This window comes from Mus musculus, chromosome 14, assembly GCF_000001635.26.
Source record: "Mus musculus strain C57BL/6J chromosome 14, GRCm38.p6 C57BL/6J".
NCBI lineage: Eukaryota > Metazoa > Chordata > Mammalia > Rodentia > Muridae > Mus > Mus musculus.
The window spans coordinates 110540374-110562591 of NC_000080.6; the positions used below are offsets into that span (position 1 = coordinate 110540374).

General features: G+C 36.0%; 1 pseudogene; it reads left to right on the forward strand.

Annotated features, from left to right (window-relative positions):
* Gm17932 (predicted gene, 17932) lies at positions 16032–16826 on the forward strand (annotated as a pseudogene).

The window sequence follows — 22218 nt, forward strand, 5'->3', positions numbered from 1 at the left end:
TAATTGGTCAACATAACCCATATGAGATAATTAAGGCCTTATTTTTCACTTGTTTTTTCCTCAAAAAAACACATACATTTTTCTTTTGATATAATTTAATATCATTTTCACACATTTTAATATTGCTATGCAGTTTTTTTTACAGTTTATCTTTAAAAGTTCATGTCAAGTTGATTTAAATTCAAAATGAAAGCTGTTTATTATTATTGTTATGATTACTATTATTTTTATCTGTGTATGTTTCTGACAATGACTATATGCTAAGATTATGTTTAAATTCTCTAGGACTACTTGGGCCAATATTGCACATCTCAACACTCCTATTCTCATCTACCCTCATGCTCTCTCTCCAAAGTGAGGCCATGCAGGGAGTACAAATAGCAGTCTCTGGGCTCCTTCCGTGTTATTTCTAAGCAACATGCTTCTTCTACATTTTTTAACTCTTGGAAGTGCCATATTCTGCCATAATCCAATAGAGGTGCACACTTTATGCCTGTGGTAGGAAAGTACAATTTCAATGTTAGTTGAGAAGATCACATTTCTCCTGTTATAAGTTTAAGTATATCCAATTTTAAATAGAAGAGCAGTATCTTTTTATTCTTTTTGAGTTAATTAAGTTTATTCAGTGATTTCATACATAAACATGATATATACAAATGGCACTCATCTTACTACCTTTTCTTACCCTTTTTAACCATAATTTGAATATATTTCATTTGCTATTTAGTTGACAATGCATATACCATAAGTTGTAATAGGATCACAGATAGGAAAAATGCCTAAAAGCCTTTTATAATTTTTGAGAAATTGTATAGAAATTGTTTTGTCACATAAAATAAACTTTTAGCTTTATTTTAGTAGGCAGATTAATTTCAGATAATATTATGAATAGATGTAGCACATTTTTAATCATATGAACAAATCTCGTCATTATGTACTTGAACATAAGCTCTTGATTTAATGGTTATTCATAGTAACTCTGTAAAATACACCCTGATGCAAATGCTGGCAGTTTAGGAAGCTGGTAAGCTTACCCAAAGATATAGTACAAATGGGAGCTGGGAATACTAGTTTTGGGTCTGCCTATTTATAATGTCTAAGATAGTAAGTAAAAGGGGGGTACAAATTATCTCCAATGCCTTGCATATTGCTTAAAATATCAACCCTTACTAGAAATTCTTGGTATGATATAATATAAAGAAGAGTATAAATCCAATTATGAAATTATTCATGGTACTAGCTGAAAAAGAAGTGTATTCACTGTATCACATAGCCTGGATGTGTTAACCTGCAGCTAGCTCCTACTCAGTAGATTTTTTTTCATATTGAAAACAAATCATTAAAACCCAACTCCATCCACATCTCTGCTGAAACATATTACTTTACTGCTGTTTTGTTTACACAGGGGCCCTGAGGATGATGGGAAGCACTAGCACTATCAACATATTCCCAACTCCTTTTTCCCATGATTATTTTCAGTTAATTGTTTAGTAGAAGGCACAGATTAGCCTTAAACTCACACTGTAGCTAAGCAGGCCTTGAAACTGTAGTCCTCTTCTCTAATGTTTTTAAGTAGGAGTAATTACATGTTTGTATCATCATCCTCAACTTAAACTGTTTAGGCAAGAGTTTGGTTCCTCCAGTATCTATTGATTGGGTACCACATTTCAGCTTTTAGGATGAGTGAACAGTTACACAAGAGATGACAAATATCAAAAGCATCAAAGTAGCAATAGAGATGCTCTGTACTTGTTCTAAGGAGTTTGACTTGAGGCTTCTTCTTCGTTTTTAATTTTATTCTTTTCACCTATGTCATGCTTTCACTTAATATATTTTAAATGTTCTTATTGATAACTGTTTTTTTCTCTTTTTATTTATTTTTATTAGATGTTTTCTTTATTTACATTGCAAATTTTATCCCCTTTCTTCATTTCCCCTTTAACCCCCCTATCCCATGCCCCTCGCCCTGATCACTAACCCACCTACTCCTGCTTCCCAATCCTGACATTCTTCTACACTGGGGCATAGAGCTTTCATAAGACCAAGGGCCCTACCTCTCATTGATATTCTACAAAGCCACCCTCTGCTACATATGTGGCTGGAGACAAGGGTCCCTCCATGTGTAGCCTTTGGTTGGTGGTTTAGTGCCTGGGAGCTCTGGGACCTCATAAAATTGCAAGCTCTTGTAAGGCAAAGGACACTGTCAAAAGGACAAAATGGCAACCAACTAACAGATTGGAAAAAGGTCTTTACCAACCCTACATCCAATAGAGGGCTAGTAGCCAATACTTACAAAGAACTCAAGAAGTTAGACTCCAGAGAATTAAATAACCCTATTAAAAATGGAATACAGAGCTAAACAAAGAATTTTCAATTAAGGAATATCAAATGGCTGAGAAGCACCTAAAGAAATGTTCAACATCCTTAGTCATCAGAGAAATGCAAGTCAAACCAACCCTGAGTTTCTACCTCACACCAGTCAGAATGGCTAAGTTCAAAAACTCAGGTGACAGCAGATGCTGGCGAGGATGTGGAGAAAGAGGAACAGTCATTCATTGCTGGTGGGATTGAGGCTTCTTAAATGCGACACATATTCCGTCATGATTTAAAACACTATTATGCAATTAAACATTTTGAAACAAGCATTAGAACTCTTTGAAATTCTCCATGTGCTAGAATTAGAGGGTTGAAATCACAAGCTCTCAAAAATGAAAAGGTAGATAAACTCTAACTGTATAATCACAGGCGGTAACTTACATTCACCTTGAATGTCTTCTGCTTTGTACTTGGATGATCAGTGTGGATGAATTTTTAGTCTTTGAAATTATTTCTAACATTGTCAATCAAGATGTATGTTGTGTCCTTTCGAAGGGGCCATTAGAAATCTCACGCTCTGTTGAAAGCTGATGACTCCTGGAATCTTGTGTTCATCACATAAATAAGAGACAGGCCATGGATTTCACTGGCGTCCATACAAATATGGCTGGCTAATTAGATTGGAAATATTGAAAATATCAGAGAGGCACTTTTAGGAAATTACAACAGGAGAAATTGCACCGCAAATGAGGTGCAGGCAGTTTGTTGAAGTGTGTAACCAGGACATCTGTTTGGTGCTAAAACAACTAATGATCTAAGTAAGCAAAACAGAGTTTTTATCTTAAGCCATTTGACCATTTTCACATAATTAATCTGGCACTTTAATTTCTTCCTGTGCATTTCACACTAAATTTCCATTAGCAGCTTGCCAATTTTCTATTTACATGAATCTGCAGAGCCTGCTTTTACAAAGAAGTGACAAAGAGCTAGCGTTAGGGAGCCCTTTAAGTTAAAAAGTCTTTTAAAATAAAATTCCTGAAACAAACCTTTGGCTTACTTTATGGAAGAGTTCAGAATTAAGTGTCAAATTTAAATTTTATATGCTTTGTGGTTTGACCTTGTCAATTAAGACAATTAATAATTCAGGACTTATACTAAGACAACAAGGGCAATTTGGCAAAGAAAATTGATGTACCCTGTTCTTTTGTTTGCATGGGAAATGAATGATAGAGAGATCCTGCACTGGCAGAGCCGATCTTTACAACAGGCAACAGGAAAGCATTAGCTTCCTTTTGTCCAGTGTATTGTTCACAGTGCAGTTGTTGCTGTTGGAAGAATAACCATATGCTAAGACATTTATTTCCTATTAAAATGTTAAGAAATCACTAAAAGAACCTAATATTATACCTTGATTAACTAATCTAATTTAATTCTCTGTTAAAGAATACTAATTTGAAAAATGCCATAGATATAATTGTCTAATGCAGGGACTGGTGATAACACAGAAACTAAATATTCTAACCATGCTGGGTGTACAGTCTTCACTACTGACATTTTCAAGATAGAAGTATACTCGAAACATTATTATGGAATATATGTGTTACTGGGTGAAGCTCTATTCCAATAAGCTTTATGAATTTAGGCTGAAGGAATGTTACCTTTCCCTTGTGCTAGAAATAACTAACAATTCACATCAGCACTATTCTAGACTGGGGAAGAATATAATCCTAATTTTCCCCCCATTGTCTTCTGAAGAAAAGAAATACATAGTCCAGATGCATTGTATCATTTTTTTTTTACTTTATATGTTGTGATTTATAAAGTCAACTAAAATAAATAGAACACAACTTTCAAAGAAAGAAACTAATGCAACATATCACAGAGAACCTGAACTCTCACTTTAGAATGGATTTCTAAGACTGGCATTTATGAAGACTTGCTGTTGCAGTAAGGTCTGACTCGATAATGGAATAGAACAGCCTGATTGAAAGAAAGGTCAAGACTTGAGCTTCGCAAAGTATTTTAACAAAAGTGATATTGAAAGACGATGTGTGATGTGCTCATGGAACAAAGACTAGGTTATTGTAGGTTAGGCTTCAGAAAGCAAAATTCCAAAAACTCTGAAAGAGTGATCTCACTCTTCACGATGTCTTCATGACATGAAGAACATGTCATCAAAGGCAATAAACAATGTCGAAATGTTCTCCATGGGCTATCTCACCTAATCCCATAGTTTATACATCAGATTCTCATTGATTACCTTGCATATAACCCAACTACCAAATCAGACTTTAAGAAATACAGTTGAAAGAGGAAACACTAATTTTGTCTTGGGTGAATAGAAGAGATGTATGACGGTGTCCCAAACCAAGGATAAATACATCAGATGTTAAATATTAAACTGGAATTTCTCCATATTGTCATCAAATTAAAATTTTTAAATGAGAAACAGTAACCGCAGGACAGTAAAGACAGAATAGAAAGTCCTTTTTCAACAACACAATACCATTTTCTGTTTCCAAATTCTGAAAACCATAAACCAGAATACTTGTGGCTTAAAATTTCTGGTTTTAAATTGATACCAAAATTAGGCAACAGACCAGTAAAATATGATTTCCTAGCACTGCATTTATGAAATCAGAGGTAATCGGTTTCTTTGGGAAACTAAAAGAATGTTAAAGTGCTGCTGTGTGTCACAAACTCTGGCGCCAGCTATCGAGATGTTTACATTTACAACCCTTCCTTGGTAAACAAAGAACTCGAGAAACTTGGCAGGAAGTTAAACAGCCTGCAGATGTGCACAATCGTTTTCTAAAAGCCTTTGGAGTGAGGATTCTTCATTAGCTTCTGTGTTACAGAGTCTTTCCTTGATGGTGTTTCTCATCTACATCGGCACAGCTGACATCTTACACATACATCCCAAGAGCTCATAGGATTGTTTTAAAGCTCAAATGTTGTCGGTCTGCCTTCCTTATTTTTCCAAGATGACTGCCATGTAGAAAAATATTTCATTGATTGGAATGTAAATTTATTATTGGAATAAGTTGTTTAGTGTAATTTGTATTTTACAAGAGAAACCTTTTATCCATTCAAAGTTATCGTATACTGGCCATCAAGTGTTGGAAGATATATACATTATAAAATAAGGGAGAATTTCTGTATTAACCAGTCATGGAGAAATTATTTAAATTTAAGTAAGTACGGGGAAGAAAGAATAAAATTCACCTAGAGTAGATGACATACATAAAGTAATTATTTAATAGGTTGTTATGTTTTTCAATATATAATTTATAAGATAATTCATGTTTCTGTTAATTATGAATATATCATTTGATAGTAAATAGTTTTATATATTACAAGTGTTTCTAATAACTAAATGAATACACATATAATATAATGGGAAAATATGCAAATATAGTTAAGAGTAAATATGTCTGATTACATGACATGACCTTCGAGGATGGCTGATTTTAACTGGAAATACCTTACCACACTCCATAATATTTCTTCCTTTTCATCCTTTGCAGAATATGTGTGTTTTCTCTGCTTGATATACATATTCACACACATTTGGAGCCTGAAATTTGATGTGGATTATCCCATTAGACCCCAGAAATCTTCTTCTCCTTGTATTTCAGATGTATATATCTATATCTAAGGAATTTGTCTAGATCTTGAGTTCACTAACTCAGATAGTCAAGCTGGCAAGCATTCCTGGGAATTCCCTATCTCAACCTCTTTAAGTAGCGGTAATGGCTCCTCTCCTCTGGCATTTATATGGACATAGAGGACCTGGTCTCTCATCTTCAAGCTTGTAAACCAGTATTTTATTAACGGAGCCATCTCTCCAGCCTCCACTTTCCCAATCTTTTATATAAAACTATTCTAGAGAAGACAGAATCTTTATTGAGGGTAGAATATTTATTGAGGGTATCGATCTTATGTGTGAGTAGGGATAACTCTATTTGTGACAAATATGTAAAAGTCATACTATTGACGCTGAATTTCATTTGGCCTAAGTGTAAAATAGCCTAAAGTGATGTGATTATTAGGTCCTAGAATCATATATGTTCTATTCAGTTTCTGGATATTTAGTTTACATATACCTTATAGTTCTATATTCTAAATGTGTGTATGATTGGTTATATATGGGAGAGAAACTTATACAGTATTTTGTTATTTTCATTGTGAAATATAGTATCAGAATTAAAAAAAAAGATTTAGTTATTTATTTCATGACTACACTGTCTCTATCTTCAGAAAAACCAGAAGAGGTCATCCGATCATATTACAGTTGGTTCTTAGCCACCACCTGGTTGCTGGAAATTGAACTCAGAACTTAAGGAAAAGTAGTCAGTGCTCTTAACTGCTGAGTCATCTCTCTGGCATATATTATTAATTTTATATGGAATTCATACTAGAAATAATAAAAATTAATATATATAAGTTTTGACAAATGTAGTTGCTCTTCAAAGTGATAATAGTGTCAGGGATAAGTCATTGACAATTTGAGTTAGATTACTGTGCATTACCACACACAAATCTATAATGGCATTTGAGTGTTACCTTTTTTTTTAATTAGGTATTTTCCTCATTTACATTTTCAATGCTATCCCAAAGGTCTCTTATACCCACCCCCCCAATCCCCTACCCACCCACTCCCCCTTTTTGGCCCTGGCGTTCCCCTCTACTGGGGCATACAAAGTTTGCAAGTCCAATGGGCCTCTCTTTGCAGTGATGACCGACTAGGCCATCATTTGATACATATGCAGCTAAAGACAAGAGCTCCCGGGTACTGGTTAGTTCATAATGTTGTTCCACCTATAGGGTTGCAGTTCCCTATAGCTCCTTGGGTAATTTCTCTAGCTCCTCCATAAGGGGCCGTGTGACCCATCCAATAGCTGACTGTGATTGTCCACTTCTATGTTTGCTAGGCCCCGGCAAAGTCTCACAAGAGACAGCTACATCTGGGTCCTTTGATAAAAACTTGCTAGTGTATGCAATGGTGTCAGCATTTGGAAGCTGATTATGGGATGGATCCCTGCATATGGCAGTCACTAGATGGTCCATCCTTACGTCACAGCTCCAAATTTTGTCTCTGTAACTCCTTCTATGGGGGTTTTGTTCCCATTTCTAAGAAAGGGTAAAGTGTCTACACTTTGGTCTTCGTTCTTCTTGAATTTCATGCGTTTGGCAAGTTGTATCTTATATCTTGGGTATCCTAAGTTTCTGGGCTATTATCCACTTATCAGTGAGTACATATTGTGCGAGTTCCTTTGTGATTGGGTTACTTCACTCAGGATGATACCCTCCAGGTCCATCCATTTGCCTAGGAATTTTATAAATTCATTTTTTTAATAGCTGAGTAGTATTCCATTGTGTAAATGTACCACATTTTCTGTATCCATTCCTCTGTTGAGGGGCATCTGGGTTCTTTCCAGCTTCTGGCTATTATAAACAAGGCTGCTATGAACATAGTGGAGCATGTGTCCTTCTTACCGGTTGGGACATCTTCTGGATATATGCCCAGGAGAGGTATTGCAGGATCCTCCGGTAGTACTATGTCCAATTTTCTGAGGAACCACCAGACTGATTTCCAGAGTGTTGCTTGCAATCCCACCAACAATGGAGGAGTGTTCCCCTTTCTCCACATCCTCGCCAACATCTGCTGTCACCTGAGTTTTTGATCTTAGCCATTCTGACTGGAGTGAAGTGGAATCTCAGTGTTGTTTTGATTTGCATTTCCCTGATGATTAAGGATGTTGAACATTTTTTCAGGTGTTTCTCTGCCATTCGGTATTCCTCAGGTGAGAATTCTTTGTTCAGCTCTGAGCCCCATTTTTAATGGGGTTATTTGATTTTCTGGAGTCCACCTTCTTGAGTTCTTTATATATATTGGATATTAGTCCCCTATCGATTTGGGATAGGTAAAGATCCTTTCCCAATCTGTTGATGGCCTTTTTGTCTTATTGACAGTGTCTTTTGCTTTGGAGAAGCTTTGCAATTTTATGAGGTCCCATTTATCGATTCTTGATCTTACAGCACAAGCCATTGCTGTTCTATTCAGGAATTTGTCCCCTGTACCCATATCTTCGAGGCTTTTCCCTACTTTCTCCTCTATAAGTTTCAGTGTCTCTGGTTTTATGTGGAGTTCCTTAATCCACTTAGATTTGACCTTAGTACAAGGAGATAGAAATGGATCAATTCGCATTCTTCTACATGATAACCGCCAGTTGTGCCAGCACCATTTGTTGAAAATGCTGTCTTTTTTCCACTGGATGGCTTTAGCTCCCTTGTCAAAGATCAAGTGACCATAGGTGTGTGGGTTCATCTCTGGGTCTTCAATTTTGTTCCATTGGTCTACTTGTCTGTCACTATACCAGTACCATGCAGTTTTGATCACAATTGCTCCGTAGTACAGTTTTAGGTCCGGCATGGTGATTCCACCAGAGGTTCTTTTATCCTGGAGAAGAGTTTTTGCTATCCTCGGTTTTTTGTTATTCCAGATGAATCTGCGGATTGCCCTTTCTAATTCGTTGAAGAATTGAGTTGGAATTTTGATGGGGATTGCATTGAATCTGTAGATTGCTTTTGGCAAGATAGCCATTTTTACAGTGTTGATCCTGCCAATCCATGAGCATGGGAGATCTTTCCATCTTCTGAGATCTTCTTTAATTTCTTTCTTTAGAGACTTGAAGCTCTTATAATACAGACCTTTCACTTCCTTAGTTAGAGTCACGCCAAGGTATTTTATATTATTTGTGACTATTGAGAATGGTGTTGTTTCCCTAATTTCTTTCTCAGCCTGTTTATCCTTTGTATACAGAATGGCCATTGACTTGTGTGAGTTAATTTTATATCATTGAAGCTGTTTATCAGGCTTAGGAGTTCTCTGGTGGAATTTTTAGGGTCACTTATATATACTATCATATCATCTGCAAAAAGTGATATTTTGACTTCCTCTTTTCCAATTTGTATCCCCTTGATCTCCTTTTGTTGTCGAATTGCTCTGGCTAATACTTCAAGTACTATGTTGAAAAGGTAGGGAGAAAGTGGGCAGCCTTGTCTAGTCCCTGATTTTAGTGGGATTGCTTCCAGCTTCTCTCCATTTACTTTGATGTTGGCTACTGGTTTGCTGTAGATTGCTTTTATCATGTTTAGGTATGGGCCTTGAATTCCTGATCTTTCCAAGACTTTTATCATGAATGGGTGTTGGATTTTGTCAAATGCTTTCTCAGCATCTAACGAGATGATCATGTGGTTTTTGTCTTTGAGTTTGTTTATATACTAGATTACATTGATGGATTTCCATATATTAAACCATCCCTGCATCCCTGGGATGAAACCTACTTGGTCAGGATGGATGATTATTTTGATGTGTTCTTGGATTCGGTTAGCAAGAACTTTATTGAGGATTTTTGCATCGATATTCATAAGGGAAATTGGTCTGAAGTTCTCTATCTTTGTTGGGTCTTTTTGTGGTTTAGGTATCAGAGTAAATGTGACTTCATAGAATGAGTTGGGTAGAGTACCTTCCGTTTCTATTTTGTGGAATAGTTTGTGAAGAACTGGAATTAGTTCTTCTTTGAAGGTCTGATAGAACTCTGCACTAAACCCATCTGGTCCTGGGCTTTTTTTTGGCTGGGAGACTATTAATAACTGCTTCTATTTCTTTAGGGGATATGGGACTGTTTAGATGGTCAACTTGATCCTGATTCAACTTTGGTACCTGGTATCTGTCCAGAAATTTGTCCATTTGATACAGGTTTTCCAGTTTTGTTGAGTATAGCCTTTTGTAGAAGGATCTGATGGTGTTTTGGATTTCTTCAGGATCTGTTGTTATGTCTCCCTTTTCATTTCTGATTTGGTTAATTAGGATTTTGTCCCTGTGCCCTCTAGTGAGTCTAGCTAAGGGTTTATCTATCTTGTTGATTTTCTCAAAGAACCAACTCCTCGTTTGGTTAATTCTTTGAATAGTTCTTCTTGTTTCCACTTGGTTGATTTCACCCTTGAGTTTGATTATTTCCTGCCTTCTACTCCTCTTGGGTGAATTTGCTTCCTTTTCTTCTAGACCTTTTAGGTGTGTTGTCAAGCTGCTAATGTGTGCTCTCTCTAGTTTCTTTTTGGAGGCACTCAGAACTGTGAGTTTTCCTCTTAGGAATGCTTTCATTGTGTCCCATAAGTTTGGGTATGTTGTGGCTTCATTTTCATTAAACTCCAAAAAGTCCTTAATTTCTTTCTTTATTCCTTCCTTGACCAAGGTATCATTGAGAAGAGTGTTGTTCAGTTTCCACGTGAATGTTGGCTTTCTATTATTTATTTTGTTATTGATGATCAGCCTTAGTCCATGGTGATCTGATAGGATGTATGGGACAATTTCAATATTTTTGTTTATGTTGAGGCATGTTTTGTGACCAATTATGTGGTCAATTTTAGAGAAGGTACCATGAGGTGCTGAGAAGAAGGTATATCCTTTTGTTTTAGGATAAAATGTTCTGTAGATATCTGTTAAGTCCATTTGTTTCATCACTTCTGTTAGTTTCACTGTGTCCCTGTTTAGTTTCTGTTTCCATGATCTGTCCATTGGTGAAAGTGGTGTGTTGAAGTCTCCCACTATTATTGTGTGAGGTACAATGTGTGCTTTGAGCTTTACTAAAGTTTTTTAATGAATGTGGCTGCCCTTGTATTTGGAGCATAGATATTCAGAATTGAGAGTTCCTCTTGGAGGATTTTACCTTTGATGAGTATGAAGTGACCCTCCTTGTCTTTTTTGATGACTTTGGGTTGGAAGTCAATCTTATCAGATATTAGGATGGCTACTCCAGCTTGTTTCTTCATACCATTTGCTTGGAAATTTGTTTTCCAGCCTTTCATTCTGAGGTAGTGTCTATCTTTTTCTCTGAGATGAGTTTCCTGTAAGCAGCAAAATGTTTGGTCCTATTTATGTAGCCAGTCTGTTAGTCTATGTCTTTTATTAGGGAGTTGAGACCATTGATATTAAGAGATATTAAGGAAAAGTAATTGTTGCTTCCTGTTATTTTTGTTGTTAAAGTTGGCATTCTGTTCTTGTGGCTGTCTTCTTTTAGTTTTGTTGAGGGATTATCTTCTTGTTTTTTCTAGGGCATGGTTCCTGTCCTTGTATTGGTTTTTTTCTGTTATTATCCTTTGAAGGGCTGGATTCGTGGAGAGATAATGGGTGAATTTAGTTTTGTCCTGGAATACTTTGGTTTCTCCATCTATGGTAATTGAGAGTTTGGCTGGGTATAGTAGCCTGGGCTGGAATTTGTGTTCTCTTAGTGTCTGTATAACATCTGTCCAGGCTCTTCTGGCTTTCATAGTCTCTGGTGAAAAATCTGGTGTAATTCTGATAGGCTTGCCTTTATATGTTACTTGACCTTTTTCCCTTACTGCTTTTAGTATTCTATCTTTATTTAGTGCATTTGATGTTCTGATTATTATGTGTCAGGAGGAATTTCTTTTCTGGTCCAGTCTATTTGGAGTTCTGTAGGCTTCTTGTATGTTCATTGGCATCTCTTTCTTTAGATTTGGGAAGTTTTCTTCAATAATCTTGTTGAAGATGTTTGCTGGTCCTTTGAGTTGAAAATCTTCATTCTCATCCACTCCTATTATGCGTAGGTTTGGTCTTCTCATTGTGTCCTGGATTTGCTGGATGTTTTGAGTTAGGATCTTTTTGCATTTTCCATTTTCTTTGATTGTTGTGCTGATGTTCTCTATGGAATCTTTTGCACCTGAGATTCTCTCTTCCATCTCTTGTATTCTGTTGCTGATGCTGGCATCTATGGTTCCAGATTTCTTTCCTAGGGTTTCTATCTCCAGCGTTGCCTCACTTTGGGTTTTCTTTATTGTGTCTACTTCCCTTTTTAGGTCTAGTATGGTTTTGTTCATTTCCATCACCTGTTTGGATGTGTTTTCCTGTTTTTCTATAAGGACTTCTACCTGTTTGGTTGTGTTTTCCTGTTTTTCTTTAAGGACTTGTAACTCTTTAGCAGTGTTCTCCTGTATTTCTTTAAGTGAGTTATTAAATTCCTTCTTTATGTCCTCTACCATCATCATGAGATATGCTTTTAAATCCAGGTCTACCTTTTTAGGTGTGTTAGGGTGCCCTGGACTGGGCGAAGTGGGCGTTCTGGGTTCTGATGATGGTGAGTGGTCCTGGTTTCTTTTAGTAGGATTCTTATGTTTACCTTTCGCCATCTGGCAATCTCTGGAGTTAGTTGTTATAGTTGTCTTTGTTTAGAGATTGTTCCTCTGGTGATTTTGTTACCCTCTATCAGCAGACGTGGGAGACTAGCTCTCTCCTCTGAGTTTCAGTGGTCAGAGCAGTCTCTGTAGGCAAGCTCTCCTCTTTCAGGGAAGGTGCACAGTTATCTGGTGTTTGGACCTCCTCCTGGCTGAAGATGAAGGCCCAAAACAGGATCTTTCCCAGAAGCTGTGTTGCTTTGGCCAGGAAGGTGGCCGGTTGTCTGGAGCCGAAGATGGCGCCGCCTCAGAATCTCTGTGGCTCTTGCCTGTTCCAGAAATGGCTGGCCTCTGTACTCCACACCCTCACCCGTGCAGCCTGTCCTCCATGGAGTCCCGGAGCCAAGGAGGCTCCTGCCGGGGCCTGAGGCACAAACCTTTCGGGCCGGGCGGACCCCTGTGCTCTCACCAGGAAGCGAGTGTTACCTTTTTTGAGTTTGTTATTTTTAAACTTCATTATTTCTTAGAAATATTTATGGTATATTAAAAAATATTCCATATATATGCTTCTAGATTAAATAATAGAATATTTAAACCAAAACTCATCAGGTAATTTTCAGTACTTTAATTGCTTCAGATCTATAACAAAAATATTCTCTTTTCTGGTAGTATGTCATATTCTAGCCCTGTTTAATCTTCAATACTTTAATTTCATGTTAAAACTTTTATAAAGTGATGTGCTAATGAGTTGTAACAATAAATTCAAACAATGAGACTTCTACATGAGTTTTTACCAGATGCTGTCTTGTGCATAACTTACATATTCATATTTTTAAAATTTAAAATAATTACAACATTAATATTGCTATGAATTAGTAATTTTACATTTGAAAATAAAATAGAAATGGCAGTTTTGAAACTTAATTATATGTAATTATTAACATGAAAATTTATCAGTTATATACATTAATATTTTTCAAGAATTACCCATTTTGTAAATGCGATCTTAGGTATGTTTTAAGGAAAGTAGTTTAATATAAAGGAGGACATACTTTTTGATTGTTTATCTCCTCATCTTTGGCTGATGACGTTATCACCGCAATAGCAAATAATATCCTGGTGGCACCTTGAGGATAAAGTTACTGTTTTACAATTCTGACATAAGAAACTATCCATGTCTCATCAGGATAAAACCAACATTTGAAGTGTTTATGGGTTGAATTTCTTTCTTTTCTAGAAGTATGTGACTCTCTCCCTTGCCTTTCCTAGAATTTGCAGACCATCTGTATTACTTGGCTTAAGACTCCTAGGCCATCTTCAAAGTCAACAATGATCAGTTGTATCTGTACATGTTTTCTGTGATTATCTCTCTAGTCTTCTTATAACTCTAAGTAATGCATATTAAGATGTCTGGCATTATAATGTAAGGATTTTAGAGAGAATATTTCTACTTAACACCAATGGTTGGTAAAGAGATGAATAAACCATGATAATATTGTGTATAGTTCTCCTTTTGTGAGAATATCCGTAGACTAACAAGGTGCATGGATCACTTCTGAAGTGTTATATTGTAGTTTAATTGTATATTTTATCTGTCTCCATGAGAGGCATTTTATGTGTCAGAAAAAATTGTTATTATAATAAACATGGATGAAAATTAACCTAAAGAGTTCTTAGCCTATATTTGGCAACACTGGAGATAACTAAAATTTTTCTCAGGATAAAGGGAATCCATCATTTAGAAATAGCAGAATAGGTAAATTATGCAACTCTAATATTAACTAAGTACTACAGTTAATTACAATTTATATGAATTTCATAATATTTTAATATACATGGCAGAGTTTTCTCATTATAACAGAGACCAATAAACCAATTTGTACATATTTATAGAATGAATTATCTAACATTTGGATTAAAGACCACTGAAAGAAGTTATTTAAATTTGGACAAAGATGGGGAATAAGGGAAAACAATGTACTTCTAGTCACAACATGACTGAAGTTCAAATAAGCATGCTAGAGACAGAGAACAAGATTGGGAGAGCTGTGTTAGTCCATCTGAGCTCAACCTCTCTTTTTATCATAAAGGTGCTAAACTAATATATTTTCTTATGTCATCAATCACTAGTTATATCCCCCAAATCCTTTCTCCAAATATAATTGACAGATGACTTCAGTGTCTGGTTTCTGCTAAATGACCTGATTTGCTAATAAATCTTTTTTCCTGTTTTCTGTTTTAAATTCTTCTCTCATAAAATACACGCTTTCCCCCTTCTTCCACTTCTCCCAGACCCCACCTCTCATCCTCCCCAGATATGTTACTCCTCTGTTTCCTTCAGGCAGAAAACCAGGTTTCCCAAGAATATCAACTGCAATAAGATGCAGTAGCTGGGATAATAAGATGCAATTAAACTAGGCACAAACCCTCATATAAAGGCAGGAAGAGGAAAAGGGACCCATAAACAAGAAAGACTCAGAGGCACCTCCACTCCTACTGTCAAGAGTCCCACAAGAACCCCAAACCAAACAACTACAGCATCTACACAGAGAATTGAGCACAGACAGATGCATTCTCCATGATTAACACTTCAGTTTCTTTGTGTCCCAATGAGCCTTTCTTAGTTAATTCTGTGGACCATGTTCTCCTGGTGATCTCAACCTATCTGTCTCTACAGTTCTTCCATTCCCTCTGTTTTGGGGGTTTCCCAAGATCCGTCTAATGTTTCTCTATGGGTCTCTGCAGCTGCTCCCAATGGCTGAAAGCAGAAGTCTCTCTGATGATGATTGAGTTAATAAACTATCACTGAACGTAGAAGAATATCGTAAGAAATCATTTAATTGATGATATATTTTTTTGTTTAGTTGTGTTGCTTCTATCTGAAATCTCTAGCACCTGTAAGTTTCATTTCCTGGCCATCATAACATTGGAGGTCATAGGCTTCTTCTCATGGCTTGTGCCTTAACATAGAGAAGTCATTGGTAGGCCACTCCCTCAAGCTCTAAGCTCACATTTCCCATCACATGTTGAAGGAAGGACAAGTCCAGAATGGCTAATTTGTTTTCCCAGTCCCACCACTGAAAGCCTTAAACCATAAGATAAATGACAACAATATCATGCTGATAGACTATATTAAATGTTAATAAACAGTTTTAAATAGACTTCATAAAAACATCAGTATTCTTTCTATGCTTTGATGGACAGATACTCAAGGTTTCCTGCACTAGAAGCATGACAGTGGAATAGTCATGGCTGTCACTACTTTAAGCATAGTGATTAAGTGATGCACATATTAGACAAATCAATGGGAACATGTGCTATTGTTCCCACAAAAAGCAAAACAAATGCTTTTCAGTATTTTATGTATTAATGGCATAAGTAACTTGTTTTGCATTTAGTACTGAGATTATAGGATGACAGTGGTACTACAGGTAAATGAAGAGCAACTAGGTTTACAAAATAAAAGAGAGACTGAATGAAAGACAATCAGAGAGAGAAAAAGAAGTCCAAAGAGGGCAGTTGCCAGCGACATGTTCAAGGTAATTTAGAGATCTGTGGGGCCAGCAAGCCTGAGCCTGCTCACCTTCAGAGTCTATGCAGCACCCCAAAAGGACTCTCCTCACAAAAGTTACATGAAGGTCGATGAGCTTTGATGCTACTCAGTTCCTGAGGGTCAATCTAAATATGTGGAGGAGCCAAGGACTCAATTTGAAGAAAACATCTCACAGCTCTGACATCGTTGTGAGCCATATACAAGTTTGTGTCAGGAAATATACTCCCATACTAAGCCCAAGTTGGATCACGTTGTCCAGTGGGGAGTAAACAACTAAAACTATCTTCACAATGAGCCTCCTGGATTTTTCCCAAGAGTCGGTGTTATTGGTTTTGCTGGTTTTGTTTGCTAGAGGTTCAAAAAATAAAGAAGGTGGTGTATCCTCCTTTATTTTTTTCCATGAGATTAACTGCCTCTGTCTATTACACACAAAAAGCCACCACCATTGCCCAGATCACTGGGGAGAAGTTACAAAACTGGGGATTATGAGGGTACATAGTTGTAGAATATTGGAAGCAAAATTTTTAGAACCCAGGAAATGTGATGAATTCACCAGGAAATAATTAGAAAACTCCATGATCTGCCCATTTTAATTAGTTATAGGTAAACACTGAAAATTCCAGATAGTAAATCAGCATTTCTACAGACAAATGGCAGAAACAGTATTGGATATCATAAACTGACTTTCCCCAGGAAAAACGACACTAAGCCTTTTTGCTGTTTTGGGTGATGCCATATTACAGGCAAACTAATCTGCGAACTTTCACTTGGAAATAATGTACAGGCTTTAGAACTCCTCATTCTTTTGTCACTATTTATACATAATTAAACTCCACATTCCAACAACAACAGAAAAGAAGTCCAAAGAGAACTTAAACGGTATGATTAATGGGAAGGTACACTTCTATCAATACTCAATACCCAAAACATAAAATGTTATCAGTGATGAATAATCATTTATTTCTTGGTATAAATAATAATTTCTATAATGTTATTTTAAGTCATTTCAAAAATGTTTGATTGTATAGAACTTATTATTAAGAATCTGTTTTTTTTTTCAAGTGGTACAAGTGCTGGTTAATTTTTCATCAGTGTGACACAAGCTAGAGACATCTGGTGAGTTTGGGCTCAACTGAGAAAATGCCTGCGTTAGACTATCTGCAAGTCATTGGGTAATGTTCCTGACTAATGATTCATGTGGGACAACCCAGTCCACTGTGCACAGTGCCAATTGCTGATTAAGTCATGAGAAAACCTACAAATGACAACAACAACAAACAAAACAAGGAACAATAAACACAGCTATTCCACTGTCTCTGCTTCAGTTCCTGCCTCCAGTTAGTGTTAAATTCATGAGATGACCTTTCTAAGTGATGAACTGTGGCCTATAAATCAAAGAAACACTTATTTCCCCAAGCCGTTTTTTGCTAGTGTTTTTAACAGAGGTACAGAGCAAACTAAGAGAATGCAGTATCTAAACTAAAATAGTGAGGATTTTTAGAGTTTTCTTTTTCAATGTAGAATGTTTCAGTTATTAAAAAGCAGCTGGTATATTATCAGTTTTATACTGGATGATACAATGTATAATTATCAAGTCTATAGTCATAGCTAGTAGCTTTTAAAAATAATGCTAAAACAAGAAAAGCAAAAGAGGGTCATAGGGGCACAGGGGCTCATAACTTTAATCTTAGTAGACAAAGACAGGTAGAGCTCTATGAGTTTGAAGCCTGTCAGAATTACATTGTAAAATACTGGACAGCCGGCCGGGTGTGGTGGCGCACGCCTTTAATCCCAGTACTTGGGAGGCAGAGGCAGACAGATTTCTGAGTTGGAGGCCAGCCTGGTCTACAAAGTGAGTTCCAGGACAGCCAGGGCTACACAGAGAAACCCTGTCTTGAAAAAAAAATACTGGATAGTCAGGCAAAAGAAAAGAAAACAACAACAACAACAACAAAACAGTACAATTTCTAAATTATATTAACTGTGTCCCAGGACCTTCCAATAAAGAAATTATGAAAGCAAAATAGAGAAGATTGGTTTATTTGAAGCAAGAATAGCTAAAACATAATCTTATAGTAAAAGCCATCACTCAAATGCCCAGCAGCATAGGACAGATATTGGTCAAAGATTCGTTTGCTCTCTGAAATGGCTGAGAACTTAGTCCATTGTAAAGTGAAGCGTGTATGTGTGGATGCTTCTTTCTAGAATTGGAAGGTAAACATCTGAGTGTAGAGAATGATTTTCAGTAGAACACTCAGCCTCTAATAGACTATCTACTATCAATCCTCCACCCGTGCTGAGGGGCTATATGGGAAAAGGGAGCAGAGAGTTTATAAGGGCTAGATATTATGTAGCAGCAGAATAAAAAGTACCTCTCTGACATGATGAGATCCATGTACAATTGACCTCACACATCTATGGCTCCCTGCACAGGAATTAGCCATTTGACATTCTACTGTGGAAAGGGTCAAGCACGTGTGTCCCAATATCTTACTGACAGATAGTTAACAGTGGTGGCCTTCTGAGGAACGAGAGTCTCTGGGAGTCTATTTGCTTTAAAGATATGTCCACTGGCAGATCAACCAAGCTCCATTGGAGAGTCTCATGTGAACGAGTGAGCACAGCAAATTGGACTCTGAATATATAAATACAGTCAAAATACATTGTTTGAAAATTTTAAAGTATCTTTTAAAATCATATATGAAAATCTTTAATAAATTTAATGAGTGTGTTATGGTTTTTAGAAATAATAAAAATTGTGACCAAAACATTTAAAACTGAAAATGATAACTTAATCACAAAAGGATATTTATAGACATATAATAAGACATAATAAGTACATTAAAAGGCATACTAAATATACTAAAAGGCATAATATAGACACATCCTATTGTAACGTGTGACACAATGTGGCTTTTTATGTGAGAAGCTATAAGGAGCTTAGGAAGTTAGTCCTGCCTGAGAGTTACTCTAGAACAATGATTCTCAACATGTGGGTAGTGATCAATTTGGGGTCCAACAATCTTTTCACATGGGTTGCCTCAACCATCAGAAAAAAACAAATACTTACATTATGATTTATAACAAAAGAAAAATATAGGTATGACGTAGCAATCGAATAATTTTGTGGTTGGGGTCACTACAACATGCAGAACTGAATAAAAGGTTTGCAGCATTAGGAAGGTTGAGAACCACTGCTCTAGAGAAAGAAAATAGCCACAGAATTAAGAGAAAGAGAGAGAAGGGAGCATTAAAGCTTATTTTCTAGAGACATACACAAATTAAGGTCTCTAATTTTAAAGATGTGAAATTGCCAGAAGAAACTGAGATGGCTATTCCTCTACAAAGTGCTTAGACATTAGAAAATATGAGTCAGTGTGCAGTTTTTAATAACTAATAAAATACTTGGGCCAGAAATCAAGTTCTTACAATTTTAAAATCCTTGAAACAGGAATTAAGTTTTTATAATTTTAATGGTACTTACAACTGGTACAGAAGGTGACAGAATGCTTAAACAAGTAATTTAAACAAAGAGGAGTTTTCTAAAATTTTTATAAATGGATCCTCATAGAATAAAGAAGCAAAAACCCATGATAGTACAGCAAGTCTTTAACAGTCCTATTTGGGGACTTTCAGTGGCCATGACTAGAACGGGCAACCATGGCATGGTTATGAACATGAACTTCAACTCCTAGTTTTATACACACACACACACACACACACACACACACACATATATATATATATACACACACATACAAACTCATAGATGCATACACACACACACACACACACACACACACACATATATATATATATATATATATATATATATACACATACATACATACATACATACTTATACATATGTATAGGTATATATACACACACATATATAATTTATTATATAATATATATTTTATTCTTTTGCTTTACATTGTCAAGTATTACAAACAATAACCAACCAAAACAAAATTGAGTAGATGGAATTCTGAAATAAGTTTATGAATTTGATATCAACATATGCTTTGCAAAATCTTTAGTTACTAGTATTGTTGACAATACATTTTATGAGCACTAGTATAGTAGCATAGTTTGCATACAAATGTTGTGGTATAATAAAAATTATTTCTAAATTTGAAGTATAAATTTTCCATTTGGTTATGAATACTACTAGAAATTATCCTAATACACAATAGCTCAATATTGATGTTGCCAAAATAATTTTAAAATAAAAGTTTTAAATAGCAACTGCCAGCTATGCAGACTATATGTCTCTGGAGATAAGAAGAGGTGGTGGGATTTTTCTCTTTGTACGCTATACTCTCAAATAATTACAATGACGTGGGATGGCTTAACTCAATTTTTTCCAGTCAAGATAGGAGAATATTAGAAAAACATAAAAGAAAAAAATAAAGTAGCTGTCTGAATCGCAGACATTTCTCAACTGTTAAAGAGAAAGTATAAGGAGGCGACTGGAGGTGACAGTTTTCCCTAATACAGTATTCATTATTTTAAAGTGTCACCTTGATGACAAAGAATGATAAGAAATTATGAATAAAATTATTTCCTCATATATAATTATGCTCCCACAATATCACTCTTCTGTGCTTTAATTCACCATGAAGTTCTTCTAATGCTCAAAGAACTTGTGATAAATGATCCCACAGCTCACCCGCTTTATATTCTGTGAAACTTGTAAATAAAGGGGCATTGTCAAGGTGGCTAGGACAGCATTTGAGTCTGAATGGAATTCTAGAAGAACTGACAAGATGGTGACATAAATTTGTGATGGAAGCAATCCAAATAATCATGGTTGTAAACTTAGATCCCTGGTTTTCAAAAGATTCTTTCTGATTTCTTAAAATCAGTGATTTATTTCTTTTATTGAAATTTCTCTCAAATTGAATGCTCACATGAATATACATTTTATTTATCAATTAATTTGCATCTGTATTTTATCCCACCTAATTAATTGTAAGCATCTTTGGGAATAAGTCATCCATTAAACTTTTGTACTCTCCTGCTTCATCTGTCACAGAGGTTGAACTGTGAATTGCTTAATCTTTTAGAGGGAACTAATTTGTCAAATAATGAATAGGTGACAAAGACTGCAGAATTATTTTTATGAAATAATACATGAAACAGTTTCAAACCGTGAGGTTTTGTGTATATCCTAGTGTATGTGTATATTGAGAACACATATATAAAGTTACGAAAACATACCGGTTCACCAAACATGGATGCCACTGGGCATGTCAACTGTCTTTCCTCAGGAGCCACCCACTTAGATTTTAAGACTGACATGTCTTAGTAGCTTGGAACTTGACTAGTAGGGCAGATTGGCTCTCCAAAAATAATTCCTGGGATGCACTTATTTCTCCCTTTCCTGCCTTGAGACTCAAACTGGGTCACATCACTTACTATTGAATGTGGGTTCTAGAAATCAAATTCAGATCATTAGGATTATCTGGCAAGCACTTTTTCTTACTGATCAGTCTTGTGCCCCATTTGCTTGCCACTTCATAACTCACACAGGGCTGAATCACATGACCGCATAACTATGGCTGAGCCCTTCAGTCCTTGGCAAACAGAAGTAGGAGGAAAATCAAACATTTGGCAGAGGCAACATTTTGCAATTACTTCAGGAGGCTTCCCTCTAAAATACATTGTAAACATTTACTTCACCTTCTGGTTTTACATAGCACGAAACTTTGAATTTTGATTCTATCTAAGTTATGGTGTACTTTGAAGAAACAATGGGATTTCATGGAGAAGCTGTAGATTGCAGTCAATTTTCAAATCAAATGTTTGACATGCTTTAATTTTGCAAAGGACATACCTCATTGCAGAAGAGCATTTTTATGCCATATGTTTAATACTCTCATACATACATACTTATACACATATGTCATATATTTTATATATGCAAACATGTATATGGTATATCTTGCTTATTAGTTTCTTCAATAAACTAAAACATTAAAGAATTGATGTATAAGCATCCCTCCATGGCATCTGTATCAGCCCTGCCTCTAGGATCCTGTGCTGTTTGAGTCATGTCATGATTTCCTTTGATGATGGACTGTGATGTGGAAGTATAAGCCAAATAAACTGTTTTCTCCCCCCCCCCCAAAAAAAGAATTGAT